The sequence below is a fragment of the Atractosteus spatula genome, chromosome 9, assembly GCF_055471065.1.
Source record: "Atractosteus spatula isolate fAtrSpa1 chromosome 9, fAtrSpa1.hap1, whole genome shotgun sequence".
Classification (NCBI taxonomy): domain Eukaryota; kingdom Metazoa; phylum Chordata; class Actinopteri; order Semionotiformes; family Lepisosteidae; genus Atractosteus; species Atractosteus spatula.
Genome location: NC_142714.1, coordinates 1,249,088 through 1,274,672, shown reverse-complemented (window position 1 = coordinate 1,274,672; position 25,585 = coordinate 1,249,088). Strand labels below are relative to the sequence as shown.

The 25,585-nt window shown below is 35.6% G+C and overlaps 1 non-coding gene across 1 annotated transcript; it reads left to right on the top strand.

Annotated features, from left to right (window-relative positions):
- The first annotated feature begins 1,537 nt into the window (after nucleotides 1-1,537).
- Nucleotides 1,538-1,646, top strand: LOC148827917 (U6 spliceosomal RNA). The gene has a single exon (XR_016091741.1). It is a non-coding gene; the product is annotated as a U6 spliceosomal RNA (small nuclear RNA).
- The last annotated feature ends 23,939 nt before the right edge of the window (nucleotides 1,647-25,585 follow it).

Here is a 25,585-nt window from a genome sequence, read left to right as displayed (position 1 = left end):
ACATTTTATAATTGAACCATTAATATATTGACCTTCCTATTATAAAATAACATTTTAATTGGACATTAAACTAATATAAGAAGCATGCCTGAATAGAGAGTGGAGTAATTAGCTCACAAAGTTGAACAAAATAAGATGACTAAAAACAGATTTGACTGTGATAGTTTCCAGTTTAACTTCAGTACCTCCAGGGTTTATATGCTAGTGTGCTTTGAAATTCATAGTATTTATGGTACAATCAATGTTAGAAAGATTTCTGTTCACACATAAAAATTGCAATTGCAGGAAACACATAGAAGACACACTGTTCAGAAAAAAAACATGATCAGTTATGATTTAGCAGGTACATGTAAAAATAAAAATATAACATCTGTACTTTCTTGCAGTTTTTTTTATTTTTGGCTCTTCATTCTACACAAATTTTGTCAGAATAAATAAATGACAAAATGAAAAAAATAAAGTCCTATCATTTTGTAGTTTTGGAAAAATCTTCTTCTTGAAAAAACCCTTCAGATACCTTAAGGGTTGATAGATCATCACATCTCTCCTTCAGTGGCAATCTATTCTGCAGAAAAGAAGAACCCAACCAAAATTATTTAATAAGTCAAGTGTAAAATGTTGTCTCCACAAAAATGTTATGTGTTTGCCTAGAGAAAAGAATTCACATACTTTGCAACATTTTTTATATACTGGTTTAATTACTAATTGCCTAAGAGTCATACGGTATATCTGTTTGCTTGCAGTACTACTTAGATGGGAAATGCCAGCAACAGTGTGGCTTTGAAGTCTGATCTTCTCATTATTACAGGAGTTGAGCAAGACAGGGTCTTGCTATTAGTGAGATGGGAAGTCTCTAAAAAAACAGGTAAAGGTTTATGCCTTGCTGAAAGGAAACGTTTCGGCTGTGTGGCCTTTTTCAGGTGTAAGGAGCCTTCCTACCCTGAAAAAGACTCCACAGCTGAAACGTTGTGTCTCTTTACATTTTTCAGCATGGAATAAACTTTTACCTGTTCAGTTGCAGCCTAGGCATGTTGACAAAGCTCCCTCCTTGAGTCTCCAAAGAAGATCAAGATGCTGCAGTAAAAGGTTCTCTTTGACCCCTTGGATAAGCATATTCAAACCAGTGACTGATTTTAATGGGAGGAGCTGTGTGCATGAGGCTTAATGAGATCCAGATCACATGATGCCAATTAATACCCCACAGCAACATTTGAAAAAGCAGCTATACCTTCCATGAAAAATAATAATAAAGTAATTTTATTCATACTTTTAAAGTAGCATTTTGTTATATCCAAATTATTTAATTTACTGATGTAATTCATGTGCAAAATCTATTGTACTGCCAGATCATTACTGTAAATCTGTGAAGTAGCTGGTATAAGCATATTTGAATGTCTGACACCTTTGAGAAGTTTAAATTTAATTAGATTAAATTGGAAATCTCAAGGCCTGAATCAAACATTGTTGAAAGACATTTGCAAATGCACCAGAATGGACCTGTTAGTTAAGTGTACAGTAGGTTTTTTTAAGCCAAACCTTGCTTGCTGTGGAAGCACATATACTTGAACTAGAAAGGATGCAAAGAAGATTAGCATTAGCCCCTGTGCGAGTATGATACACAAATTCATGAAGCATTTCCTTTTTTTTGGAGTCAAGTAAAAGCAAACTGCCATGATGCTGAAGTTGATTCCCTGCCTTCTTTCAAAAAAAGGCTGGATTAGATCCTCAATTAGCACCGTACTAATGAGCAAACAGGCTGGTTAAGGCAGAATGGCCTCTTCTTATCTGTAATCTTACTTGTATTCTTTCCAAAAACGATATACGGTGGGGTCCCATCGCTCATTGCCAAGACTTGTGTTGAATATGTTGTGGTGAAGCATTCTATCATGACGTCATGAGGAGAAATATCCAACAGAGGTGCACTAGACTGAGTGAACTTTGACCCTTTTCATTTGGCCTTTCTGCTGCATAATAAAGAAGGCTTTCTTTTGTGAATTGCATCCCTTAAACAACATGGTTTTATTGCAAAAAGGGCTTAACTGTCTTGTGGAAAAAAGCCAATAGATCTAGCAGCCTGTATGCACTTAACGTCCTAAAGTTCCTTCCTTCAAAAATTAACAAAATATTTTGCTTTATGTTAAGGACGGTATAGAATGGGACCTATAATCATGCATAACGTATTTCGCATTGCCTGAGACTGAGAACTGGATAATGAGCAGGAAAATGTTGTTATCTAAAGGAGCAGACCTCTAACTGGACAGATGGATGCTGTGGTGTACTGCACAGTGTAGTGTTTTGGTCCAGTAGCTCTTCCTGACCCATATCACTCAGTTAGATACTGGTACAGTACGAAAGCTACTGTAGTTAAATGTCTTGATAATACAAACTGGGGAGAGTAACAAAGAAAAATAAAAGCAAAGGCATTACAAAATGACTGCAAAGACTGATGGGTGATTTAGAGCTGCAGGAAGCTACACGCTGGAGGGAACAAGGTGTTTATGTAGATTCTTCCATGTCCACAACAAGACAATGTGGAGAAAAATAAGAAAACAACAGGTGTTCCCATGAAAAGACTGAAGTGTCGAAGGACCTGCCACTGGAGGCAGCCAAAAATACCTGAAACACCTGGTATGAGCTCCTGACACTTACATGCTAATTGCATTATTGAGTAACTTGAGGTGTTTGGATTGGGTGCATTTTCACATGGGCATATGTATATAAAGGTGTGGTATTAGGGAAGAAGAATTTGTGTTGGATATTCAGGGCTAGACCTGTTTATTTTGAGAAACCCTTATGTTTTTGTTCACTAAGCAAAGTGTGAATCAAGCCTGCACCTCTGTTCTGTCTCTGTGTTAAAGGAGAGTTTATGTGCAAAGGTCTCCAGATCACGCTACCGTTAGTAGAGATCTTCCACTGTTTATCACAAAAACTGTGGTATTTAAATCTCAGACAGTTAGGCACAAGCTTTACAGCACACTAGTAAGACTGCACACAGAATAGTTTGCTCAGTTTTAGTTAATATACCAACAAATAAGATATTATAACTTTATAAAAATTACAAAGAATCACAACAAAGAATGTTTCCTTGTCTCAGTGGACTTGTCGGAAGAGCTACTGTATACTGCTTCAGTCAGGAATAAAGGGGATTGATATGAGGTGTGATCTAGTTATGTTAAATTCTTAGGGGTGTAGACAGATTCAACCTTGGGGTAACTTAGCAGTGAAACAAAGACACAGGGCCTGGATTTGGACCTAAATGAGGATCCTTGCAGGTTGAGGAACAGGAAACACTTGTACCCATAAAGAGCTGAGAGCATATGCAATAGGCTTCCCATTGCTGAACTTTTTAAAAGGCTAATAAAATGACCTCATGTCGTTTGCAACTTTTAGTATGTTGTTAAGCTCTCAAAGTAAAATCAGATGAAATTCTTTGTACTGTGCCATGTTAGAAAATTGATCAATGGTACTGTATGTACATTTGGCACTACTGTACATAGCTCAGCAAACTTGTCCTTGTAGACAGAAAAGTAGTGTTTAATTAAATAAGAATATTTTTAATACAAAGGCAACTACTGAGTGAAGGGAAATTTGCAGATACCTGCATGTTCAGAACAGTGTGACCACATACTTTCATGAAGTGAGTAATGGTTTAAATGATGAACATCAAACAGTTTATCTTTTTCAAGGATCACCTTAATATGTTTTGTAAGTCAGCCCCCCACGGCCATCCTTTAAACAATTACTGGATGCTCACCGAGAAGCACATATTGAATATCCTTCAGAATGGTGGTGGTGATTGTCAAGGCTCAAGAGGTGCATCGCCTTCAGGAGGAACATTACATGGCCAGCTGAAGTGCATACCCTTGTTCTTCTAACGTGCTGATTGATGTCAAGCTGCCAGGAAAGGTTATTCCAAGCATACAAGCAATCCTGCATTGGCTGCCTTATAAATAAATTCCATTATAGTGAACACAGCCACTCACTGAATAATACATAAACCAGACTGATGAGCTGTATTAGTTCATTTGCAGCTTTGTGTATATTATTTAATGACCACACCTACTAAATTCCACAAAGTTCTTATTATTTTAGTATGCAGAAAAATTAAACATCCATTCTTCAGTGCTGGGTAGTAAAAAACTGAATTTATAACAGTTATAATTAACTCCTGGAGTATTAACAGTTACAGAAAGGCCCATTGCTAGAGGAAAAAAAGACTGTGTGTTTAATGTAATGAATTAGAAACTAAAAGCTTTGCAAAATTCTTAAGAAGAGACAATGTAATTTAAAATGAATATTGTACAGTTAAATTAGGCTGTGTATTTTTCCTTTCTGTTTAAAGAGTGACTTAAAATTATATTTTTAAAATATTTTTTATACAAATGATTTAGAGGCATGGGTACTTAACTAGAGGGCTTCAAGAAAAAAAACAGAAGCAAATTATTTTTTTGTGTTTATTGGAAATTATCTCAATACAACAAAAACTCATGTGAACTGAATTTCTAAAGCTCCTTCAGCATAGACAATGGGATGAATGCCCAGGGTGGGACTGTTAAGATACCTCCTTGGGTTTTCCTAACCTCACCTTCAGTGGTCTTGCAAGGATTTTATGATACAGTGTACAGAAGCATGTTATAAATGAAAATTAATAATGAAGAATTAGATACCCTTTCTGAAATTAACCATTTATGAAATTGCAAATTCATAGGATTATGATTCAGATATAAATGGAATTTGTGTTGTGTTTTTTTTTCTATGATGGGTTACCATCATTAACCTTATAAGACTGAACAGATGTTTTTGAAACATTCATTAAAACTCCAACTGGAAATTCAACAGTTTGGTTAACTTAATGTGATAGAAGGACGAATGTATTAGCAATTTTCTGTGTAACTCATCTAGCTGATAAAGCGGAAGCCTGAGTGTAAGGATGAGGCTGATCGCTCCCCCTCACTGTGATGAGGAATGAGCCAGGGAGCGGCTGCAAGGGTGTAGATAGGGAGACGGAAGGGGTGTGAGAGAAATGTACAAGGGGGAGTCCAGCAGAAGAGATATATACAGTATGGATATACAAGTGGAAGTAGGAGAGATAAGGATAAAACTTTCCTCCCTTCTGTCATCAAGTCCATTTTCTGACGAAGTAGGGTCCCCCTTTTCATGTGTTTGTGCAAGGATTAGGGGTGGAAAATAATTCCTTAATTCTGTTTTTGTTTCTGTGAGACCTTCAGATGTTTCCCTTCTTTTTACCAAATTTTGGTAAACTTTTTAAACCTTTCTTAAATGTAATCCAGTCATCTAGAACAGGAATTGCAAACTGTACTTTTGCTTTTCTTCTTCTTGTGGGACCAGATATCTGTGTAGCATCTTTTGGGTATGGTAACAAAATTAACATTTTAAACAGAACAGTTTATATTAGTCAATAAGTATACAATAGTGGTTACTTGATGATGTTTGATAAGAATGCAATTTAACAAACAAACTTACTGAACTGCATCTGATCTCAAAGTGTCTATTGATTTATACACTACAGTATATCACTGATTCTGAAGATGTGGAGTGAGTCACTGTCTAAACACGACAAAATTTAGAAATCTTTAGAAAGAAAAACTGAACATGTTATACTGATTGATTTTTTTATGGACAATGACAAACATCAGAATAAATATACAGATGTCTGAATATTTTGCATGTTTAAACTAAACTTTAGACTAAGTCTAATCCTTTGCTCAGAATGGAAGCACTACTTGTTATGGCAAGGGAGCTGATAAGATGTGAAATGAAGAATCCCCTATGGGCTTGCATTTCCAGACTATTTCACCACATCTTGCCTTGAATGTGGGGAATAAAATCATACAGGCAATGATGTGTCATTGTTCCCCTTGAATGAGTTCTTTCCACACTGTTGAAGGGGTTTACAGACTCTTCCAATTATTTTAATTTCCCTAAAACTAGGTCACAGATATGAAAGATGCAGACTTGCTTAATTACACATTGACAAAAAAGCTAATAGGAGAAAAAGATACACACATAAATTCATTTGTGAAATAAAGTAAAAAATGAAAAGAATATATTTTATGCTGCAAAATAGGCTGTGAGTTTCCAGCACACCCACTCTTTGATGTTTCTGATTGTATTATTTAGTTACGTAATTCCAGTGGCAAGCGGTTTAAGGCATTTTTTTACTTTAAATTCGTGACAGTTATTCACGACAGTGAAAGAAATTCAGACAATTGTCCAAATCCAGTAACTATATTTATAAATGAATTATATTTTAACTGATGGCTTGTATATTTAAATTTTGTATTGATCTGATATGTAACTGAATTCATTACTAATAATAAAAAGTAGTATTAAAAGACACTAAAGTGCAAACTCTTGAAGTTTAGCTGCCTAGTTAAACGAAGCTGTTGCTCTATTAGCAGTTTAATCAATATGAAGATGCAATCCCAAGTGTATACATGTATATTGTATACTCTAACTATAGTAAGATACAGCCCAACAGTGGGAGAGAAGCATGAAGACAGTGCAATGTACAGTATTGACATATAGTAGGCTGCGAACATCAGTCAGAGAATGTATTATACACTGTGTAGTTTTTAAAATGAATTAAGTGTTACATATGCTGTAATGGGAATTCTGTCCTAATTTGTCTCTGTTCAGTCTGCCTTTACTTTATCTCTTTGCACAGCAGCCGTGAAAGGGCCTGATTTTTACTGACAAGGAGAGAATAATATATAAGAACAAACAGAAATGGACCAATGTACTGACACATTAACTGACAACTCAGCGTGACAGCTTATTTGCTGTAACAGGGGAAAAGCACACTGTACATAGTACAACTTAAAAGAGAAAAAAAAGTAAAGGTTATGTTTGACCTAGAAACATAACAAGAAAGAAGAACTGAGTCATGATAAATCTCAGACGCATGTCAGTCACATTTTGCTGTAATCTACTGTATAGCACAGCCCCTATGTGTGGAGACATATTTGTGTGTGAAGGAAATCAGTACCTTATTAATATTATTCCTGATACTATTGTACATCTAAAAGCTATGCAAACACCACACTGACAATATGATTGTAGAAATGAATGACATCTTGAAAATATACTGTAGATGGATGGTACTGATCAGGGTATCAAAAGAAATGCAATGCTAAAAGGCTGGGATTTAAAAATTAAAATGAATGTATAATTAAAAAATAAGGAAATCTATATATTATCAGTCCATTAAGGTACTGTATGTAGAATAGCTTTGCTAATATTTGTTGTTATATTGCACCTTAACTTTTGTGTGTTAGTCATCAGGTACAGGAAACTAATTTTACCATTCTATCCTTTTAATTGTGAATTTGAGCAAATAATGCCCCTTTTCTGAGAAGGAACACAAACAATTGCTGAAGAACAATAGGTTTTTTATTGATTTTTGACACACAAATAAACTCTCTTGCTGTCTTCAGCCCTTTTTCCTGTTAACCAGTTCAGACATATAATGCAAATGGTGAAAGCTGATTATGAATCTATTCCAAAAATAGAAAAAATTATCTCCTTTTCTGATAGGAGTAATTATTCATGCATGCTATAATATAACATTCTGAAAGTGCAACACTAAAGTCTAAAGTTTGTAGACAAATATGGCCACACATATTGAAAATACAGCTTTAAAAACAATATTTATTGAAAGGACACATACTATATCGGCTATGACAGGCTGAGGCAGGCTAGGGTCGATATTGTTTGATTGCACATTTCTTGTTTTTCACACATCTTTTTTCCTATATTTCTAATTAATATATGCCTCAAGGGTGTGTTTCTTGGAGCAAGCCATACTGTGGCTAACGATCTGCAAATTTGTATAAAATGCTAGGAGCAACTGTTCATAGGACAGCTATGTACAATGTAATGAAAATGCTACCTTTTGTTCCATGTTACACACATGGTTCATCCCTCTTCCTGGAAAACTGTCTTTGGAACGGTTTTCCAGAGAAACACAGACCTAAGGGACAGAGTCATGGTTAACATGGCTAAATGAGCTTTTATCACAGGGCTATTGAACCTACTCCCTGTGAGGGTGAGGAACTGCTGGAGGCCTGCCAAGTACATGGCACTGGACAGAGACCTCAAGGCTGACCCCAGGAATGATGGAGAGACTATATCTTTCTGATGGCCTGGGAACAATTAGCAATTTGCCCAGCCCTCCCTACTCAACATGCTGATGCAGTGACCAGCACCAGGAAAACAGAAAATAGATGGATGGTACCTGAAAGCACAAAAATTGTTTGTCCTCACATGAACTTTTTACAATTCTTTAAAAGCACAGTATTCAAACAGTGTAGCTCAACAGATGAAACAAATGTATTCTTCAAGCATGCTGCAAAGACCCAAAATAAGCAACGGTGACTTCAAAATCAAATCAAACGTTGCTAAATACATTTTTCTTTTTATTTTAACTGAGCTCAGTGTTATTGGGGCTGAGGAGAGGAACAGGTCTGAAACAACAGTTCAGACACGAAAGGGATTGTGTTGGAAATGACTCCTAAATACTCATTGATGATACTTCACAGTCTAACGTGATGCTACTGTACCACCACTAAGGCATACACAGTTGCCAACATAGAATGAGCAATAAGATTTGCTCGTCAATCTTTTAATTTTTCCAATCTGAGAATTTCAGGCAGTCAAGGACTAAGCTTCACATGCATGGGCAGACAGTTAGTATCCTCGAAGGTCCTGTGCACAAAACATTCTAGGCTGTGCAACAATCTAGGAAGTAACAGCTTTATATTGCCATAGATCATGCTGGAACAAAGAAGTGTGCCCTTCCCAAATGACTCATTACGTTTGACCGAATCATTACAGCGGATCACACAACTCAATTCACAAATCCTCAGAGATTCTTTCAGTTCCAGTTTCAGAACTCAAAGAACAAAGGGATGAACTCGGAAACCTGAGCCAAATGTGATACATACAGTAAACATTCTATCATAAATTGTTAAACTCAACACTCAATAAAAACACTCATAGCCTGTACAGTGTATTAATGACTTGTGTGGATCTGAGTGCTATGTGAAGATTTAACTGCTGAACTTAATTAAAAAATATGAAAAATACAATTGTCATGTTATGCTTTAATTATTTTCTATTAGTTTTTCAATAATCATTTATTTTGCATAACCTTTGGTGAAATGTTTGTTTCCAAATAAGAAAATCTAAATATGATATACCTGTAATGCTGCTATTTTTTCTACCTAAACTTTACCTAAACTAATATAATACACTAATATAATATTAAGATGTTTAATACTGTATATTGAGTCCATTTTGGCACTTTTTTATTTATTATTCATGCTTTTTACCCAGCAAAACACAGCGGGGGCGTAGCCAGGAATTGATTTTTGGGTGGGCCTGTGCAAAAGTGCGTGGCCCGGGCTCTAACTGACCGTAATGCCAGTATAAGGGCACCCCTCCCATTTACAATGCAATCCTCAAGCGGTATAATCAAACAGCAGAATTAGCGGAACCTTAATACATACTCTCTCTCTCTCACACACAGGTTAAGCAACAATTACCTAGGCTGCTGGACGCTACTGTGCCGCAGCGGACGCACACATAAAGGTCTCTCATTTGGGGACTTATATGAGCTCATATGAGCTCATTTTCACTTGTAGCTTGTAACAGTTATAAGTATTCTGTTTGCTTTTATATTGTTCAGTAGTCTTACGAATTACTTTGAAGTTAATACTGTATTTCATTGCAAAACACAATGAACACAACGCAAAACGCAAGATTCAAATTCCGTCCGATATATTATTTTTAAAATACCATGCAAAACACCATGCAGGTAAATAAAGGCATTTACCTTTCCTTTAAATAGTCAGCGGACTTTGCATAACATACCAGAAGAATATGCACGCACGTATGGGTTTCAGAGGTTGGAGTAAATGCATCGCCCCAAGGGTAATATCGAGTGAGGCGCCATGAGAATAAAAACTGCGAAGGTATTAAAATATTTAGTTTTGAAGATCTTGTTTGATCCTTCATGATAGTTTTAAACTTGTATGAAACCCACGAAATTAGTATTCTGTTTTCAATGCCAGAAGACACTTGAAAATTCGTGACTTAATTCCCACAAGACTTAACACTGAATTGGTATAGTCGCATTACAGTGATAACCGATTCATCGTACTTTTAATTGCAAGAATGATTTGCTAGTAAAAGCGTCAAATACATACTTTGGATGTATTTTAGCTCTGTAAAGGTCGTTCAGAAATACTGCAGGGCATTTAGAGGCGATATGAATAGTTATCTGTAAAATGCACACTCGCATCTATCCGTCAGTACTATCTTAATGTTATTCATGCATTCCAAAACTTGTAATTTGTTTACAGGAGGAAGTTTAGAACCTCTTCATGCTCAACTCCTGCAGGTCGAGCATGTATCGAGCTGTTACAAGCAAACACGTGCATTGCCGCTTGAGTTCCAGAAAGTCTTGTATTCCGGAAGCCAGGCTGTACTCCTTAAAACCCAAGATGCCTGTAGCATCTCATGTGTGTTATTTGTTTCGGGACTGGTCTGGTCATCTACACGAGGCTTTTTGAAAAACGTAGATAGATGCATTTGTTTTGCCATGTTGGCTAATAAACCAAAACCTAGCGCTAGATAGCTCTAAGAGTGTCTGACGTCAACGATACCCAATTAGGCTACGCATGCACTTTCCCACTGCATTTACATATTTTTTTTTATTGGGCACAAAAGATACAGCGATCCAATAGCCAGTTACATACGATGAAAAAATCAAACACGTAACATTAAAAAGCAAATCATGTAACGCAAACAAGGAAAAAAAATCTTAAATTACTTTGGACCGATTGGGTAAGCCTAGGATCAATCAGGCCCACCTGTGGCTACACCCCTGCCCAACAGTCTTAAGTTTTCATGAAACTAAACTGTCTATATACTGTATAATGTTTTCTATAGGATTTTCACAAAAACGTAATTTTCTCAATCTATATTTCTGGAAGAAGGTAAACAAATAAGGCTGTTTCACATTTTGTCTTCTGATTTTCTATTTAGCTTCATAATTGATTAAGCCTCATTTCAGTAATTATTGCTCCCAGTATAGTATTTGGAAACACTCAGTTGTGTGGTCATTTGTTCTAAATCGGCTATAGGAGGACAATAAAAGAGAGAGAGAGTCTTATAAGTAATATAAATAATATATATCTACAAGCCCAATAAAAGATAAATGTATGGTCCTGGCAACATTACTGTTTTAATTTGATTTAAAGAGATATACATTGGCTGTGATTATATCTCTAGGTATTATGTAAACAGAAGGGTTCAGTTGAAATGACTTAAAGAGTGATTTCAGCAAATAATGATTACTACAATGACTTGTAATTAATGGCTGTCGGATGACAGATAGCAACATCTGAGTCCAGTGCATTTTGCAACATTCCAGGAATTTAAACATTGTGTTGTCTCTGAAACCATTTTAGATTAAAACTTGCAAATTGTGGTAAATGTTCTGTTTGCATATTCAATTATATAAGAAGTAGACAGACAAAACCTTTGAAGTGATATTTCTTCAGTGAAGTTTAATCTTCTTTGTACTTTTGTAGTACTGCTATTTTAAGAAAATAACTATTTTTATTATCCCGAAAGCTAAGTTGTACCTGTGTCTTTTCTAAAAGGTAAATGGAGGAAAACAAAACTATACACACCTTCTCATTAAACAATAAGATATATGCTTGTAATACAAATATAAAGAGGTTTGGTTAATTTGATATTATTACCCATTAGGGCAGGAAGCACAACGCATTCACAGTATTGTGATTTGCACTACAGGGAGGATTACAATTTATTGCTTCCTGCATCAGTTACTGCCATGAGCATTTCAGAGACAGCTTGTGCTTGAGCTCTGCAAAGCTCTGGATATATTTTAAATTAGGTATGATGGAACTTGGCAATTAGCTGACATCGAATTTATATCATACACGAAAAAGTATATATCATACAGTACCTGTATTATAGTAGGGACATTTTTCAAAAGAACCCCACAATAACAGAATAAAATTATTCCACAGAGAAGCGGTGGGTTGAGCTACTGTAGGCTGCAAGGTGGGAATCAGATATTCTGCAATCGATTTTTATCTTTTCAGTATAGACACATGGATGCACGATATAAACTGTGGTTTAAATAAACAGTAATCTTAGGAAACTGCCCATAGATTTTAAATGTTAGAGAACAGCTATTTGTGCTCATTCATGCATTATAATCCAGTATACTGCAGTAAAGTGAGCAATGAGTGGCTTTCATTGGTTTATCAAACTGTGCTTAGTCATTCTTCTAAAAAACGATCAGCTAGTTCTTGATTTTGTCATCATTGTCCTGTGATTTTCCAGATATTTGAACACTGCAGGGAATGACAGTTGCAGCAGCATGTATGACTTCATAATTAGCCCTGCGTGATCTCTTACTTCAGGCTCCCACTGAGCTCACCGGTCTATGCCTGCAGGGTATCTCCTCATGCAATTCTGGCCACCAGCTTTGCTGTTTTATTAAAATGCCAGCAGCAATGTGAGTAACTACTAAGCCTTGTGAAGAGACATTTATCTTAACACGTTCTTTCCTTCTCAGTTGGTTTCTCATACCACTCATGATAGATCTAAAATACTTGCAAAACTGGCATGCAGTACAAAGAGAAATTTGTTCCTTGCCAGTTATATGCAGTGAATTTATTAAATACATGGTTTTGTTCATGATTAAATTCAGAAATACTTAACTTGCCAATTGCTCATTACCTGCTCTTGTACACTAATTGTATATGTTCATAAGTTATAAATCAACTTTTCAATTTAAAGGTAATCGAGGACAAAAGCATACAGTAACAGTGTGCACTGTACCATATGTACAGTACTGTATGTCTTGCTATGTATGCTTACTATAGGGCCTTCTTCATGCCCACTGAGGAAAGACAAGAAGCTGAAAAAAAAGCAAAGCAGTGAAGGGCTCTTTCAACAAGTTCAGAGATGAATATAAATAAGGCTGACATAGGAAATTCATGCAAAGGAACAAGTAATAGGTTTATTCCATGCTGAAAAGAGAAGAGAGAAAACCTGATGGACCTGATGGAGGCTTCACAGCTGAAACATTTTCTCTCTTCTATTTTCAGCATGGAATAAACCTACTGTATTACTTTGCAGACTAAGCATGCTGACGCAGCTACCCACATGAACTATAGGAAATTCATTGCTTGAACTAATTAGTAAAATTGGCAACTTATAGATGAGGTTTCACACTAAATCCTGATTCCTCAATTTCTATATAAATTCAATTTATTTTACAGAGGAATTTACATGTTCAGAATTAGATAAGAAATGTATGAAAAACTATTGAAATTTGAAAATAACCCAGTGAGAAGAAGAGCCTACCAAATGATTTCAGTTGGGAATCTGCTACTTAGGGAAGGTGTATACTGCAGGTCTTGTTGTAACCTCAGAGCAGACTGAAAGTCACTCTGGGCTTCACAGACACCCTGTCTGGAGCCGTTGGCAATAGCTCTCATTGATTAAGACAGATGCAGAGCTGAGCTGAAAGACATATTTACAAATGGAAGCTGAAATCAAGACCGTAGATAAATTGTGTGTGAGACAGTTTCACACCAAATTGATTGTCAGCTTGGCGTTTATATTCTTACCTGTCGCAATGAATTGCTTGATGCATGTTTTCTAGTGAGTGGTTTCTTTTGAGACAGATACCCTTCAATAAAGTAAAAGCTTATACTGTATATAACATGTAACTGCACCAGATTAAGTAGGGTATTGACAGGCCAACAAAGTGATTTTCACAAATATTTCAAACACTTTAGATTTTTTAAACCCAAGCAATTTGGGTTTTAACAATTTTGTGTTTATAGAAATCTGTGGACATTTTAAACCATCTTAATGGAAAAATACACAAAATATACAGTAGCTCCACTTAGTTTTTGTCAATAACCTAGTTTACTTTGCATCAGAATTAAATTAAGCCATAGCTACGTATGCATGAATTCCAGAAAACACAGGCATACTACTTGATAATATTGAGAGATAATTGTATCTGGAGTGATCAGTCCAATAATTAGTAGTTGATGATAAACAGACAGCAGTGAACTCATGACCAAGAAATGTGCTTTTTTAATGTTTCTTTGACAGCTTAACTGAACTTTAAAAAGAGTGACACATGAATTCCTAACACAAGTGCATACATGTCAAGTAAAAAGCTATACCATATGATATATACAATAAGGATGATTATTTTATAAGACATGTTTGTTATAATAGGTCTGCTCAGATCTAATGATGAAACCCTATCGATATTAGTATCAGAAGTATTAAACTACTCAAATTCACAGGTAACCTCTAATATAAACACCATACTGTAGCTTGTTAACCTCCCTGGGAAACAAAACCTGAAAATAAATTACATTTTACAGTAAAGAAGGTGTGGAAGAAATCTGCTTAACAAAAGATAAACCTGATGCTCTGAAGTGTCTTTCTGCAATTGAACTGACTTGCATGGTACCAGTGAAAAGGCCTGTAGCTTCTCATGAGATAAAGGGCATGAATGGTAATTGTACGAAGAATGGATGTTGTCACTGTGCGCGATACTAGAGTGAGGTGAGTGGAAAAAATGTATTTTCATAGAATAACATTCAGTCTATCACAGGCGATAAAGACTTGTAGAAAGAAATGGAAATTATTGATTATTTTGTGGTGCAGCTTTTTCATGTAAAAATAGAGATATGTGCAAAAAACATAATATGGTGTGGATGAAGGACATTTTGATACAAAAGAGAGAAAAAAGTGTTTAGGAGGTTCTGTATTGTGCTTATCACACTACCAGTTGTTTTTGAGGGAACAGTGAGTGGAACAATAAGAAAGTGTGCAGCAGAATGAGCACAATGAACTGCTAAATTACTTAAATAAAATCTGAATAATTCTCTCACTTCGTTATGACTTAGTGTCATTGTGTTCAGATCGTGAAACTGCAGACGACAGTGTGGTGTGAAGGTAATGAAAGCTTTTTTCATGATGAGGTATGCCTAACTACATTTACTGGTTTATTTAAAAGGACTAATAATACAATAATATTAAACACTGAATGTCTTCAATAGATTCTGGCAAAATATGAGAAGATGTCATGTGCTAGAAAATGTCTGTGGAACTGGGCAGTGTCCATTCACAAGAGACAATGCAGATGAAATTTCGCTCATCCTGCTGAGTGCTCCTACTGTAACTGCTTTCTGCTTTTTCAGTTTTTAGTAATATAGCAGAAGCTGCTCAATCATCACTGCTGTGTGATTTTGATTTGATGGCATTCATTATGCATAACCCAGTCTCCTGCTGATGACTTTGTTTGTTAAGCATTTTATAAGTTAGTGCTTTGTTGTATGCATAACATAAACCCTCTGATTTTATAATAAATAAATTACATGCCTAATGAAAACAGCCACTCTGTCAGAAGCAATTATCTTTTTTTCTTTCTTTCTAATCAAGAAATGTTTGAACTTTTTTAACTGCTTCCTGAATGTGGACACATTTTCCCTAAATGGGATATCTAACAGGCATAAGTAGCTTACATAACCATATATAGTCCTGACAATGTCTATTTTTTAAAATATACATACAGTATGATCTCAACTGTCATTCTGAAAATGACTAAGAAAATAACGGGTGTTTGCAATTACTTTAATGCACTGAAAAACAGCTGTGATGTTTTCAAATGCTGACAGTCATGCTTATTTTGCACATCCAAAGATTACTGGAATCTCAAAATTCCTTTTTTCCAAGGTGCATTTGCAAACAATATACTCTAATGCGTGCTAAACAGAACTTATAAGAGCAAATACTATTTTTACTGAACATTAAAACCCCAATTTCTAAAAAAAAAATCTTTTGACATATTAAATAATTTATTACATTAATCTTTTACGGTTTCTTTTACATTTTGGTGTTTTACGTTATTATCTGTCAGGTCTGTAACTGGTTTCAATAAAATAATATATATAAAAAGGAAGTGATCAAATGGCATCTGTGTTGAACACAGTACAATACATTCCCCACAGATTAAAGTCAGCTTTCACTTTACCCTGTGATTCACAACACTGTTCATTACAGTGGGCAAAATCTTGCCAGATCTCAGTTTTGTCTTCGCACATACAGTATATAGTTAGCCATTTACAAATGTTCAGGTGGGTAGCTGCGTCAGCATGCGTAGGCTGCAAAGGAACAAGTAATAGGTTTATTCCATGCTGAAAAAAAGAAGAAAGAGAACACAACGTTTCGGCCGTGAAGCCTTCTTCAGGTGTGAGAAAGACAAGGCAGTAAGCAAAGTAATCACCTTTACTTACTGCCTTATCTTTCTCACACCTGAAGAAGGCTCCACGGCTGAAACGTTGTGTTCTCTTTCTTCTTTTTTTCAGCATGGAATAAACCTATTACTTGTTCCTGTCACGAGTATAGTCCCTCCTCTTTAAGGGTGCTCCAGCACTTTCACTTCAGACTTAATTCTGTGCACCTGACCCCTTTTCCCAGCTCACCTTAAAAGCCAGGCGCTGACGTTCATCCTGGCTCTGCATCTGGTTTCCACACCGTGCGAGTCCGGGACCTGGAAGCGCCTGGTCCCTCTCCCCGTTCCCGACCCAGTTCGTGTTTTTAATTCCTTGTTTGGATGGATCTCCTGGCTATGGACTTTCTTACGTTTTTGGATTCCTTCTATGGATTACTTTTGGATTGTTTGCTTCGGCCACACCACCCCCGTGCACCAGCGCACTTTGGACACGCCCCCCCTGTTTTCAGCCCCGGATTCCTGCATGACTTTTTCCTAGTGTTTCCCCACTTCTTCGGATTGTATCGTCCGCAGAGGGTCCGGAAAGAACTGTTCGTTACAGTTCCTTTGCATTTACAAATGTTGCCCTAAATGGAAGTTATTAACTGAAGTTTGGGAAGGAAAATAGTGACAAGTCAGTCTCACACAGCTGTATCTAATCACCATCATTATGAAATCCGCTACATACTGTATACTGAACTCAAACATCTCCCTTCATCTTCAGCCTCCCTTCTCCACCACTTCTCCACCACATCTCCACCCTGCAGCTGCCCCTGGTTCTCTCAGGCCAACTGGGGATCCCATCCTGTGACCAGGAGGCTGCCCATTAACCAAGCGGGTTCAGCCAAACTTTTCACACCAAGTATTCCAAGCCTTCACAAAGCATTCAATCCTTGATGCTGTTGTCTCTAGTGAAATTATTTAAAACATATTTTACATTATTAAAAATTTCCTTTTTTAATCCTTAGATTTTTTTATTGTTTCATTTTCATAGAAAGAGTATTTTTATATAACTTTCAGGTAATGTTTACTGGATGCAATTTTGAGAATGTTATGAGTTGATCATTATTTGCTTTAAATAATTTTAATGACATGAATACCTTATGTAATATTTTGTCCACTGGCATAAATCATAATCTTGATGGTGCACTTTTGTTTAATGATTGTAATTACTTTTATAATTATATACGTAGCTGCTTGAAAATCAGTTTGTGGTAATTTAGCTAAGACAAACTATTAGAATCTTGTTTAATGGTGACATGAATAATGAACATTTATTTCTAGATGTGGTTTAATTTGGTTTGATGGAAGCAATAGCCTTTGGTTTATAATGCACTAATTAAAACGTGCAGTTTAGTGGAACTAGTACATACAGTACAGTGAGGTTTTCTGCCTGGAATCTTAGTGATCCAACCAATTAAGCACACTGGTATGTGACAAACATGACATTTCGGAATGACACTGCTGGCTGCTTTGTTATTATTCCTCATATATACTGTATATTCAAGCAAATGATTTGTAGAATGATGAGTGTTGGCATGGGATAGTGGGAAAACAATGAAGAGCTCTAGGCTGCATAACCATTAGCACTTTCCAGGTAATAAAGAGAACGTTTTTTGTATACTCAAAACTAAAATTCTAATCAATAGGGAAACAACATCTGAACTCAGTTTTTGCCTATTTGCTGGTTTACAATTAGAAGCATCTTGGTGTAAGCTTGTTGTTCCGATTCAAGCGAAACTGTATAGTCGCAATATGGTTTGCTTTGCACCTCTCTCTGCAAGACAACATGTTGTGCCTGCTGCTGTCTCAACAGCCCCTGATCAAAATGTTATTGCTCAAACATACATCAGCCTTTCCTTTGTGTTCTTCCCAGGAGACAGAAATGTTTTCTTACTGACCTGTCTTACACAGAACCCTCTGGAATGACAAATACATCAACTCCAAGCCACCCATTGCACTGCTCAGTGATGTCTTCAAATGAGACCAACCAAATTACACATTTTAGTTGATAGCTATTCCTGCTCTTTCAGCACTTCATGAATTTTACTGATGGATGGGTTTCACAAGAGGGACCAACCACTGTGTTGCATTCCTGTGTGTGTTTTCACCTTACCATTGTTTATGCAATGAATATGGAAATTTAAGGACCAAATAAGCAACACATATCTCCTCACAGGGGTTCAGACCATCTGGGTTTGATTCATGGTGATGGAATACCATTAAATATTTACCATAACCACACAGGAGACGAGCTGAAATAGGAATGGATACTGATAGTTATATTGTTTTTACCTATTTTTTACCAATGGATTATTTAAACTTTTTATTTTTCCTCTTACATTCAAACATAGAAAATCTATTATATGGGGCTACCGGAATCATTCATTTTTTATTGCCTGGATTATTATTGAAAACATGCACTCAAGTTTATTTTTGGATCCCATTTGAAGCATCTTCCATTCTAATGTGATGAAGGAAATTCTCATGGAAGATTTTTCACTCTTCTAACTGGATCAGCAACATACACAGTTAGTGCAATGCAAACATCACAGAGTGCTCCAGAACACCCAGCTGCAACTACTGTAAGCATGATGGTCTACCTTACAGCTCCCAAAGCCCTGTACAAAAGCGGGTGACTTCATCACAGATTCAGCTCTATCGCTTGAGTGCGTATCTTTGATGCCAAAGTGCAACCTGCATTCGCCTTCAATTTTTCACTTTCACTCAGGCACATGGAAATGCATAAACGCCCTGTCAGGCTCTGAATAGGAAGGCGTCACCTGCTGAGACCCAGGGATATTTTACGCCATTCTTAAATACAGTGACATTTTACATTTAATGTCCTTCTTATATTCTTTATTGAATCTGTGGTTGAAATCTGTGGACATCAGAGAAGTGGTGTTAAGCACTGAATTAATCCCTGTGGGTTTCTTATACATCCATACATGTTATTTCTCAATATTTGAGCTTTCTCTTCCTGGTCTTCATAATTTAAATACTGTATGAGGTTTGTTAAAAAAACAATACACACAGGGATTTCATAATGCAAGAGTACTCCTTTTTTGCAGGACTTTTTTGCATCTATCTTTCATGTATTTTTACCTATAAAGCACAGACTATCGAATAATGTCCTTTTTTGTTTTTTTTTGTTTCTGTTTTACTGTCTCTCTATATACAGTAAGTGTGTGAGAGTGTGTAAATAAATTGATGAACATATACCAAGAATGATACGGTGGAGTTCATAAATGAAATATGATAAGGAAATACTGATTATTGCATTCTGACAATGCATCATATGAAAACAATTGAGATCAGTGTCACCCAGATCACAAGTGTTTTGTGAATGAGGGCACTGACATCCTGCAGTAAAGCTACAACATGGGGTTAAGATGGTCTCTAAGTACCGTTAAGTAGTGATGAGCATTTCCCTTGACTTCTAAGGGATTAGATGCACCCAAAGCATTATGGAACCCTTCATTGTTGAAACCAAGTGCTCTAGGCTGTAGAGTTCTTTAGGTTGGTCCATTCATTTGTCAAGAGTGATGGCTAAGGATGATTCATCTGGCCCTATCACATTTTTCCACTGCTCGGTAGTCCATTGTCTGTAGACTGGACTAGCAAATGTACATTTCTAGTGTGATGAGTAGCTTGTGCACAGAAATTTCATTACAGGATCGAGTTTTGTTCTCAGTGGACCATCTTTGATGAATTTAGCTGTCCGTAATGTGTTGATCAATCTGCAGCCACATGCCTGTTTTGCTTTGCATTTCTTATTATGCACAGATATCATGATCATGCTGTACTCGGTTCTGTTAATGTCTTTCCTTCAGAGTACCAACCTGTCATCACTTTAGGCACCATTGCTCACGAAACATCAGCATGTTTCACCATATCCTTTGTTTCACACTGGTTGTGAATTAATCTTTGGGGATGACTTTGTCATTACTTTTTGGGAATTCAAAACATCATCAAATCATAACACACTTTAGAGTTACTCTGAAGAGTCCAAGGGCTAAATGTTTATGGAGACACATTCAACACTCAAGTAGGTTGTTATGAATATTTGGAAATGTGAATATTAGTTAACTCTAGCCATATCAAATCTTTAGAAATACAGAACTTCCTTATCATACTTCGAATTCGACTAATATACTTAAAGTCACACACAACTGTTTTCATTATTTCGAGGCTAAGCAGTGTGACATACATAATGGTGTCCAGTGAAAAGGCACATTTATGAAGCTTACAGTATTCAGATTCTCTTCTCTATATCTATCAGTCAGACATTACCTCAACAATGTCATCAGTCTTGTGTCTTCTGAATGCAAATAAATCATTTAAATCACATTCTCTAACTGAGAATGTGAAATTGTATACTCTGCTGGGTCTGAAAGTCTAAGCAGCCCAATGCTTTGATTGCTGGATGGCAGTGTAGTGTGACAGTAACTCTTTACAATGTTTTAAACTTGGTGTGCTTCACGCACAAGGTGAGATAGCTCTACAGCTCTCACTCTTTAAGGATTAAGGACAGTGCAAACAAGCATTCATGAAGTAGTAACCAAGCAGTGATGTATTGTGTTTGTTCTTTAGTAACTCATCTTTCATATGTCATTGGATATGAGTTTGTGGTAAGTACTGTATATTGTGTCATTTTCCCCATGTTTTGTTTTTCTGATTTCTAAGTGAGTTTATCTGGCATATATTATCTATGCTGCATAAAGATATTTTCTGCTTATGCTGTTGACTTCATACTGTATGTCTGAAAAGCTCTTTCTCTCTTTGTTTAGGGAATCTAAGATTGTAGCTACAATCTCTACCACTACAGGCACAATAATCCATTTTAGAAAGGTTGTATCAGTGAGAGTAATGTGCTTCAACAATCAATAAATAAGCTGTGTTTTCCTTCTCTTTTAAATCAATACAATGCAATTTAAAAACTGTTTTAAACATAATATGTTCATGCAAAAATATAAATATACCCAGCCTTTTTATTTTTGAATGTGTATAAAGCAGAGAAAGAGAGATGATGAAATATATTGTAGCTTTGTTTATGCTGGAGTTATTCTGGAGTTTGTACTTCCAAAGCTCTTATACTTTGACACAATTCTGAGAAAGGTAAATAATATATGCTTTTGATAATTAAATCTAAAATAGTTCTGCCCCAATAAAGCAAAAACAATATGTTCAGAAAGTTAATTTCGTTGTGTGGTTATCTGTAAAACAAAAATAAAAAGGACTCACCTTTTATCATACCAAATTAAAGCATCTAAACAGATGCCTGGAATAAAATTGAACAACTTAAGCAACTTAATGTGGTTTCTTTTTAGTTTAGAAATTTAATTCTGCCTCATTGTGTAAAATAAACATTTTTTTCTTTGCACTTTTTTTGTTTCCAAAAGTGATTTATGAGTGCTGCACACAAATGGAGATCCTCAGCCATCTCAGACCAAAGTGTTGATGGAGAGAACAGAGCTGCTACCATCTGGGAGCCCTGGGGGGGGAGGGGGGGGATAGGCACCATCTCGGAGGGTAACCCCACGGAGTCAATAACATTGTCTCCTTGCCCCATTATTACAGGGACCAGCAGAAGGTGGAGCAATGCACCACTAGAATAAGTCTTGAGGATTGGAGCCTCAAAGAACACTGAATTGAGGTCATTCCCATAAGGGTTCGTGCACAATTCACTGAAATATATTGCATTCACAAATAATTGGATCTTCAGTCACCACATCATTGCTGTGTCCTGGCATTATGACAACAATTTCAAACAGATATGAGCTGTCAGTATAATATGATATTGCTTTTAAGACCCGGAGTCAGTTGTTGTAAGAACTTAGATAAATACTGTATATTAATCCACATTAACATAATTACTTCTGCATGTCTTTCTTATAAACATATAATTAATTATGCAATTGCTTTAATTGGACAATAATAAAAAAACATTTTTATTCATTAAGATAATTCATTTGATAAATAAGAATTAATCAGTTAAAAGCAAAAAGGGGAGACCAATACAGTAGGTTAATTTCCTCCTCTGATTGCAGAAGTCTTTCTGTCCATGTGTTTTTAATAAGTTAAACAAAGAGCTTGTTGTGCCCAAATTATCCTGTAAAATGGATGATTTGGGACCTAACTGCATATCAGTCTCTAAGTTGCTCTGAAGCCCCAGCTGATCAAATTTTTTTGTGTTACCTTTACAAAGTTTAAAATTAACTTTAAATGTTATTCAAATTGTTTTCTCTCAGAAGAAAAAGTTGAACTCTATGGAAGTTCTTGCCTAATGAGAGAATCTGTTCTACCATTTTAATTGTTTTGTACTTGCTATTAATGTTTTGTACTCTGTGCTCTTCTATCACATTTCTGTGTTTTCTGATTTAGTCCGTGACTCTATAAACATAAAACACAATATAATTTATGAAAAGGTCTAATGAAAGGTCCGTCATATTCTTTTCATTTAGTCATTTCGGGTTTTTTTTAAAATGATTCAGGTACATTAGATTTCCATGCATACAAACATTTTATTATGTAAAAACAAGAAAAAGATTTAATGGTCAAGTTTTTTTTTGTTCTGAAAGAAAATACCTAAACTACTGATTAGGAAGATTTTGTCTAATGAGATGATCTGTTTGCTGCCTCTTTGACATAAATACTGGACAATGGCTCCTTGTGATCTCTGAAATCCATTTTTTTTAAGATATACTGCTACACTTTACAATGCTAAGCTTTAGTACTGTATTTTTATATCTCTACGGATGTTTCAGATACAACAAGATTAATATAATATTAATTAATATTATATTAATATAATTAATTAATTGAAGTGAAAAAAAAAGTTTGGAGTGCTACAGAAATCTCATAAAAAATAATTCAGAAAGACATGTTAAAATATACTGGGTTAAAAAAAAGACATAGTCCAAAAAGACAATCCAAGAAGTTCTCACATTTGGCTCATTTACAGACGCCAACATTTTCAGCTTCTGTTCCTGGTAAAAAATCTTTGTTGCATGTCAGGTAGACCTCACAGGGCTCCTTGTGGTGTACATCAACAAATAATGTTCCATGAACATTTTTTTTCTAAGACACTACAGTACATGGAGGTTGTTAGAGCATCCCCTTCACTGATATTACAATCATTTATAATGGCACTTTTCTAGTGGCACTTTTCTAATGAATTAAATCACAGCCTATTAATCAATCAAATGCATCTTTAAAACAATAAAATGAAGCCATAAAAAATAAGAATATTTTAACACTATTGTAATATTCTACAATTTTTTACAAATTGTGGCTGACATTAAGTAATTACCAAAAGTAATTATCAAAATGTTAAAGAAAGGCCCTGGAAAATTAAAACATGCAAAAGCCATCCATCCATCTGTTTTCTAACTGCTCCATCCACATCAGGACCACAGAGGAGCTAGAGTCTACCCGGCACAAGGCAGGACACCAGCCCATCGCAGCTTAGTGCACAATATTATTCATAAAGTAAGTACAGTAGTGCATATGAAATAAAACTGAACAATGTAGAATGGCTAATTATCCAGGTCATCAGTCCAGAATAAATGCATTTGCTCCTTTCAGCACTGAGAATACTGATGCAACATTCAGCAATTTGTAACCATTTGTCTCTAGAACCTGTTGAGCAGCTGGATTTTCAAGGTTTATCTTTATCTGGTGATTCCAAGCTTGCAATATTGAATTTCAGGTGTATTCAAAACTAAAACACATTATTTTATGAAACCATAACCAAAAAAGGCAATTTAAAAACAAAGCAATTTTCCCTTTAAATTACATCTCAGAAGTGGATTATTTTAACCTTGATTTTTCCAGTTACCAATCCTTTTGAACTGTCAGTGCTGATTTGTAAGTCTTCCACTAACAAAACACAAAGTCACAGAGAATTGCATCCAGTTACAAACAAGGTGCTGTATCTCTTCCCTTGGAGAAATAACCTTCAAATCACAATTCAGAAAGCAGCCCACAGCATGTACCCATAATGTATGGCTAGAGATACACCAGTGATCGCGGTAATAAGAAATAGTGAATTAGTAAAAGGAGTCCATAGTTTTGATAGCCCTCATAAACTCAAGAATTCTTTTCACAAATTAAAAAAATAGTAATTTTGCTTAAACCATTTTTTCCTAATTGTAACTTGTTTAATAGATTCAGCAGTTGTTGTTAGTGGCATAATATTGATTTTCCTCAATGTGAAGTGATAATGAAACTGCAAAGTTAATAATAAAATCATATTATGCGAGTTTCAGGCCCACTCTCACAGTTCACCCCCTCTGACACTAACCAGCTGAAAAAAATTCAGAATTCCTTTCAGCTCGGGGATCTGCTTTTTCTATGAATTTGCCCCCAGCTTAGTTTCTTTTTCAGTCCAGCTACACTGAGCAGTCCTTGATTTTGCAAACCTTTTCAACAAGACCTGTAGGTAATATTTATCATTTTGATAATTACTTGTGTACATATACCAAAATAGATTTGTAATGCACCTTTGGGGTCACTGATGGCGACAAAGTGATACAATCAGTCTTGTTGAGTTAACAAAGTGCTATTGCACTTGAAGGACTCATTTTTAAAACTGAAAGATATCAACAGTAAAATCTCAATTATATATAAAATCATTTCTATGACCTTGAAGAGATACTTATCAACATCTCTACTTCCATTAACTAAAAGTTTGTTCATGTTTTTTTTTCTTTTTCCTATAAAAATCTTTTTAGGTCTGAAAGGGAAAACCATTAAAGGCTCCCAATTTACAGATTGGATTGGTTTTTATGTGGCCATTTCCTGTTGCATTATTTAAATATTCTAAAGTTGCAGTTGGTGTTTATGAGGTTGTAAGAGGCTAAGGCACTAAACCAAGGTTGTGAAGAAGACATGAAACAAGTTTACACAGTATGTACTGTACGTCTAAAATATTCTCTAAGATGGAGTCAGAAGCGCAGTGAGACAGTACATGTATGAATTATTATGCACAACACACTACGGCACTGAGCTATTGATTCGAACTATTTGAAAAATTAAAAGGTATATTTCATATCAAAGTTGTTAACTTCGTTAACATAGTTAACATGTGTTAACCTTATGTTAAATAAAAAGTTCAGCAAAATACCTGCACCTGAATAAAGGATGTTATATCAGTACTAAAGAAAATGCGGAAAAGGTTTATACAGTAGCTTCTACCTGGAAAAGATAAGATCA